The following is a 7,511-nucleotide window of genomic DNA, read 5'->3' as shown; positions in this document are numbered from 1 at the left end:
TATATATATATATATATATATATATATATCTTTATTTTTTATCCATATTGATCCATTTTTTTTTAATCTATAAATGTTTTGGAACGAATTTTAAAAAATTGCCACCTCTTGATGTGTGTGAAAGTTGTTGTTCTCTTGCAATTTTGATTATCGGTTATGATGAATACCGATGATTTGAATAATGCTCTCAATTGAACGATATGAATGTGCAGCTACAATGATGGCAAACTGAGTTACATGGGTCATATGTGAACTCCTAACATCTCGTTGTGACTAGCCGATTGTCGCTTAAATCTCTTGTGATGATCATTGCACGCTATCTATAAAGTGTGAAGTCTTGTTTGATGATTTTATCAACTACCTTGAGTAGTGAGGTTGTCTTGGATATTGTTCTTGATGTCACCTAGAACTTGCCCCGTTTGTCCAATTGATTGATTGAAGCAAGCTATTCATATGATTTTAGGAAAAATATGTGAAGAGTGAACCTAATTTGTTAGTATACCTCTTTCTGGCTACCTTGTAAGAAGTGTGAATCTTGTTTGGCACCCTTTAATCCTATACTTTTACTTGGAAGAAACTTGAACAACTTTGATCTCTTTATCACATCCCCTATAATCTGCATGAAGGATTGGTTAGTTGAATAGCCAACTTAGGCTTTGGCCTAAGTTGGTGGTGTGGTGATAAATAAGGAAAGTCATGAAGTGTGAAAAATCCCCCTTTGAAGTAATAGTTTTGAAAAGATGGAACCCCTCCATGTAAAAAAAAAGAGAAAGAAAAGTAACAGTGAAAATGGAAAAATACTAAAAAAGAGAAAAGTTTGTGAAATAAATTGTGTGAAAGGAGTAAATGAAATGGGGTATCCAATAAGTTTTGCTTAAGTGAATAGGAGGGTGGATTGTGATGATGTTAGAATGTGAAAAAGAATGAGAAGAAGTGATTTTCAGATCATACTTCAGGAAGGTAGAAGCCACCAAGGCAAAATTATCATATGGGTATAATCATGCATGTGTTCATGTTTGTGAGTGTGAGAGTTGTATTTGATTCCGAAATTATAAATCGTTGATGAATTTTGTGTGAGCATGGAATAATCCTTGTTGTGAGGATATTTGAATGATTTTGTTGAGCTTAAACTTGCATTTGAAGCAAGCATTCTGAGCTTCTGTATATTTGATAATGGTGAGTCACAATTTGAAACTTAGAGTGCACAATTGAGCATTGTATGTGTAGTTTTAACCAGTTGTGTGCATTGTTGAGTCTTGAGTAGCACTGTTTGTAGGCATCCTTGTTGAATTGATTGATATTGAGTTTTACAAGAGTACAAGCAAAATTTTAAGTTGGGGTGTTGATGAGTCTGAGATTTCTACTCTTTTAGGGCTTTGTTTTCTTAGTTTTAGTGTCCTCAATGCCTAATTCATGTCGAAAATGATATTAAAGTGTTAATTTGCATAAATGAACGCTAAGGAGCAAGACAAAGACAATTCCGGGCAAAAAGGAGTAAATAAAAAGCTAAAGAAGTTGAAGGAAGGCAATACTGGTGGTCACCAAGACCACTCGGCGAGCCGCCGAGTGGGTCTTTAGCTCGTCTAAACTTCCAGCATGCCAGCCCTAGGGAATAATCTACTTGGCAAAGGAAATGGAAAGTCGGCGGACCATCGAACGAATCGTCGACCTCGAACCTGATTTCCTAAAGTCACAGATCCCTGAGGATAAAATATCAAGGCGAACAGGTAATGGTCAGGAGGAAAAGGCGCATCATCCAGTTCCTTGGCAATGCTCGACTAGCTTCGCTTAACGGTCCTGAAGGCAAAAATTTGTGAAACTATAAATTAAAATATGAAAAGCACGTAAGAAGTTTTTCTGAGAATTTGATATTTTTCGATGAGTTTTTGAAGTTTTCATTAGTTTTCCATTGTAGAACTTAAAGCTTTTGAAAGTTGTTTTTGAAGAATTTTCATCTGTGATTTTAAATTAAGTTGATTTGAAGAATTGTAGTGATTTGGGAACCATTACCCAGTTCATGGATAAAATAATTAGTAATTGTTTCTTCCTTTTTATGATATGTGGCTAAAACCCAATTCTTGGGGTGTAATCATGTGATTAATGGATTAATTAGCTTATGGCTATTGTTATTTTTTTTTATTTAAATGCTTAATTAAAGTGGGTTTAATCGATAATTCTGTATTAATCTATATATTGTAGTTGCAAACGCAATTCTAATTTAGTGTTATGGGCTTGCTTAAGAAAGACATTTTAGAACAAAGGTTTTTGATTGATAATTGTAGTAAATGGGTTGATGTGGGTCCAACTCGAGAGAGTGAATTCTAAACTCGATTCTACCTATCTAGCTCGACAGAGTAGATAAATTAAGGTTTTGGGCAGTTTTTAGTGTTAAGCTTGTCGAGGTTCGAGAGAACTCGCTTGAATCGTAATAGTTGTTCGACAGAAAGTTGTTGCATCTATAGTCTAGCCTACCTACTAAGATTCATCAATTTTTAGTAAATTACAATTACCCATATAGCAAAATTAGCCTATAATCGATCACATCCCCCGAGGTTCGAGAGAACTCGCTTGAATCGTAATAGTTGTTCGAGAGAACGCTATTGCATCTATAGTCAAGCCTACACATTGAGATTTAGCAATTGTTAGTAAATTCCAATTACACATATAGCGAATTTAGCCTATGATTGATCACATTCCCGAGAATCCCTCTCTACTTATTGTTTTCCTCAGTTTTTAAAATTGTTTTAGTTTCTAATTGACAAACCAATCCCCCATTTGATATTTGTATCACATTTTTTATTTATCTAAATGTTTTTGATAATTTATATTCCTACAACCAATTATATTGCATATATAACTTCATACTGAATTCGAACTTGAACCGCTCCCTGTGGATTCAAGCGCAACTCATTTGTTGGGTTTGATACTACATTACGATTGCCTAAACCTAGTATTGGATGAGGTGTAGTTGAGCGTTTATAAAGTTTACACAATTATCTAAGTATGGTCCTACTATGATTGCCGATCCTAGGTCAAAGATGAACATGTTCTTTTTGGGTGTGTCCCCAGCCGATACAGTGGTGAAGAAATGTCTTACCACCATGCTCATTAGGGAAATGGACACTTCCCATCTAATGATTCATTCTCAACAATTTGAAGAGGAAAAACTTAAGGAAATGACTCGGGAGGCAAAGAGGGCAAAGTCCGGTGATTATGACTTTTCACATAGAAGGTCTGATGGACATGGTCGTTCTAAGTTCCGACAAAGGTTTTCCTGTCAAGGTTCATATGATGCTCCGTCTTCAATGTTCAATAATGATAGAATGTGTAACCCCAAGCCTCAAGGAGAAAATGGTGGTGGGAAGTGTTCTTCGGTTCATGCATGTCAAATGTGTGTCAAGAGTCACTTGTAAAATGCTTCTTGGTTACGGATAATATTTTTGGTTGTTGTAAGAGTGGTCATCGGTTAAGGGATTGCCCATATATAAATGAAAAGGGAGGGGATGTTAGGCAAGCTCCATTTAGTGGTTTGCGTTCTAGTGCTCCAATATAAAACCGATTCTATGCACTTCAAACTCTTCAGGAGAAAGAGGGTTCTCCCGATGTGGTTACCGGTATGTTGAAAGTCACTGATATATATTTTTATACTTTGCTTGATCCAGTGCTACCTTGTTTGTTGTAATGTAATTTATGTCTATGAGGTTTGATGTTCTACCAGATGTGTTGATAGACTCTTCTTCTGTCTCTACACCTATTGGTGAATCTATTGTTGATAAGAGAGTATATAGGAATTGTCACATCTCTTTATCCCATAGAGTCACTCATATTGAACTTTTAGATCTTGATATGTTAGATTTTAATGTTATTCTTAATACGGATTGGCTCGATTCTTGTTATCCTTCTTTTAATTGTAGTACATGAGCAGTCATGTTTTTCATTTTCAGATGAGCCTATCGTAGAGTTTAAAGGGGAAAACTCTATGCCTAGCAGTTAGTTTATTTCTTGTATTAAAGCAATTTTTTTTTAATAAGGGTTGCATGTATCATCTTGTTCTTGTTAGGGATAAGGGTTTTGAAACCCCTCCTCTTAGGTTGGTCCCTGTTGTTAATGAGTTTCACGAAGTATTTCCCGATGATCTACCATGTTTTCCTCCCGAAATGAGAATAGACTTTGGTATTGACCTTCTGCATGATCTTTAGGAGCTAAAAGATCTATTAAAAGACTTGTTGGATAAGGGTCTCATCTCACCGAGTATCTTCCCATGGGGTACCCAAGTTTAGTTTCTCCGAAAGAAATATGGTTCACTTGGCATATGTATTGACTATCATCACCTAAAAAATGTTACCATTAAGAATAAGTATCCTCTTCCAAGGATAGAAGACTTGTTTGATCAATTTGAACGAGCAATCAACTTCACTTAAATTGACCATTAGTCGGGTTATCACCAATTATGAGTAAAAAAATATGACATTCCAAAGACTGATTTTTCAACTCGATATGGACATGATGAGTTTTTGGTATTTTGTTTGACCTATGCACTTGCTAGATTTATAGAATTGATGAATACAGTGTGTATCTAATACATTGACATGTTTGTGATTGATTTTATCGATAACATTTTGATCTACTCAAGCAATGAGGATGAGCACACCAATCAATTCAGGATTGTGTTGCAAGTTCTCAAGGACAAAAAACACTCTTTGCAAAGTTTAGTAAATGCGAGTTTTTTGTTGAGATTTGTGGCTTTTCTTTGTCACATTGTTTCCGGTAAGGGTATTGAGGTCAATCCTAACAAGACAGGATGCAGTTTATATTTGGACTAGACCTCTATCTCCTTCATATATTTGAATTTTCTTGTGTTTGGCTAGTTATTATAGAAGGTTTGTTGAAGATTTTTCTTCAATTGCTTCTCCTTAGATGGCAATGACCAAAAAGAAAGTTAAGTTTGTATGGTTTGAAGCGTGTGAGAAGATCTTTCAAGAATTGAAAGATAAACTTACCTCCACTCTCGTGTTAACTTTACTGGTAGGATTCTATGGGTTTGTAGTTTATTGTGATGCTTCAAGCTTTGGACTAGGGTGTGATCTTATGCAAAATGGAAAAGTTATTGTTTATGCTTCGGGGCAACTTAAAATTCATGAAAAGAACTATCCCACCCATGATTTGGAACTAGCAGTGGTTTTTTTTTTGCATTAATGATTTGAAGGAATTACTTATATGGTGATCATGTTGATTTCTAAACCGAACACAAGAGTTTGGAATATGTATTCAGGCAAAATAGGACAACTCCTATAGACTATTTTTTCCACCACCGAGTCTCCAACCGGGGCAGACACCAAAAAAAATTCTTCTAAAACATCGGGGAACATTTCAAATTTCATAGCCACAAAAGGTGTAACATATGACAAAGTGGAACCGGGGACTGTTAATGAATATACATCAATAGAAAGACTAGTAACATATCAGTCACAACATCCGGGGAGCTCTCTTGGTCACCTCGGGATTGAAGAGCATAGAAACGGTTCTTCCTAGGAGCATCGGAATTTGACCCACTAGAAGGGACTTGCTTGCCCTCTCTTCCTTTAACCTTTAACATGGGAGGAAGTAGCTAGGTTTTTGGGTGGCCATTCTACCATGGCCAAGGAAGGTTCACGAGTCCCTTCATGAGCCATGGTGAGGACCACGATCCGTGGTCCCACTCGTGAAGGGTGAGGCAGTGTGGTCGAGTTAGGGGCAACCTTGGCCTTGGCTTGGTCCCTTTGCCTTAGCACTTGCCTCTTGGCCTTGACTCATTTAAACCTCATTTCAACCCTAAATAACTTTATAATATATGAGGAGTCATTTTATTATTTTTAATCCTTACGTTTAGGGTCTAGTTTAACTTACCATTTTCTGGAGTATTACATTATCCCACAGGAGGCCTCATAGGGAGCCATTTGGATGCTAGAGTAGTAAATGTTGTTGTAAGAAAACTCAATGTGAGGTAAGTTATCATCAAAATTACCCTTGAAACCGATCATACAACCACTCAACATATGCTCTAAATTTTGAATCGTCCGCTCTGATTGACCGTCAGTCTGGGGATGGAAAAGAGTACTCAAGAAACACCTTCACACCTAAATCTTTCTAGAAAGATGTCCACAATTGTGCGTTAAATTGCACACCTCTATCTAAAATGATAGACACTGGAACTCCATGAAGTCTGACAACCTCTTGAATATAAAACATGGCATAATCTTCTGCTGAAAAGGTAATTTTACCGATAAGAAATGGGTTGCTTTAGTCTTTTAATCTAAAATCACCCAAATCAAATCATGTTGCTTGCGAGACCGCAATAAACACATAACGAAATCCATATTGATTATCTCCTACTTCCATTTTAAAAATTCTATGTTCTGAGCGATAGCACCGGGCCTCTGAATCTCTACCATAACTTCTTGGCGATTGAGGCAGTTAGCAAAGAACTTTACAATACACCTCTTCATACTACTCCACCAATAGACTTTTCTCAACTCACGATACATCCTAGTAGACCCGGATGGATAGAATATCTGGAGCTATGAGTTTCCTCCATGATGCTCTCTTGGAGCTCATCCATCCTTGATACACATAATCTACCATGATACTTCAATACACATCTCCCTCTTGTTGAAAAGCCATCCCTTTCTGCTTATGAACATTTGTCTTCAATTCAAGCAAAACGCAGTTGTGACCTTATTTCCTTTTCACTTGAGACACTAATGATGATCCAGCCCCATTCATCACCACCACCACTCATTCATTGGAATCCATTAACCGGACACCCAATTGTGCAAGTTTGTGCACATCTTTGGATAATTCTTTGTTGCCTTCCTCAACATGGGCGGTCCTACCTATAGATAATCTGCTCAAACTGTCAACAACAACATTAGCCTTACTAGGGTGATAGAGAATACTCATATCATAATCCTTGAGTACCTTCAACCACCTCATTTGTCTGAGATTAAGTTGTTTCTGATTGAATACACACTGAAGGCTCTTGTAATCGGTTAACATATCTACATGGACACCATAAAGATAGTGACGTCATCTGTTCAAAGCAAATACTACAACAACCAACTATAGATCATGAGTTGGATAATTCCTCTCGTGAATCTTAAGTTTTCTAGCAATACACAACCATGTCCAACTCAGGACATATCACAATATGCAACAAAATCTTGCGTACCTTCTAGTAAGATCAGCACTGGGCAATAGTCAACCTAGTTTTCAATTCCCAAAAACTTTTCTCACAAGCTTCAGACCATTGAAACTTTGTTGTCTTCTGAGTCAACTTTTTAAAAGGGGTTGAAATTGATGATAAAACCTCTAAAAACCTTCTACAATAACCGGTTAATCCCAGAAACTCCTAATACCAGTTGGAGATGTGGGTCTAAGCCATGTCTGCACTGCCTCAATCTTCTGAGTGTTAACTCGAATCTCATCACCAAAAACAATGTGGCCTAAGAATGCCATAGACTCAATCCAAAATA

The sequence above is a fragment of the Solanum tuberosum genome, unplaced genomic scaffold (genome assembly GCF_000226075.1).
Source record: "Solanum tuberosum cultivar DM 1-3 516 R44 unplaced genomic scaffold, SolTub_3.0 scf00238, whole genome shotgun sequence".
NCBI classification, from domain to species: Eukaryota; Viridiplantae; Streptophyta; class Magnoliopsida; order Solanales; family Solanaceae; genus Solanum; species Solanum tuberosum.
The sequence above is the reverse complement of the archived record's forward strand: the minus strand, read 5'-3'. Positions refer to the sequence as shown.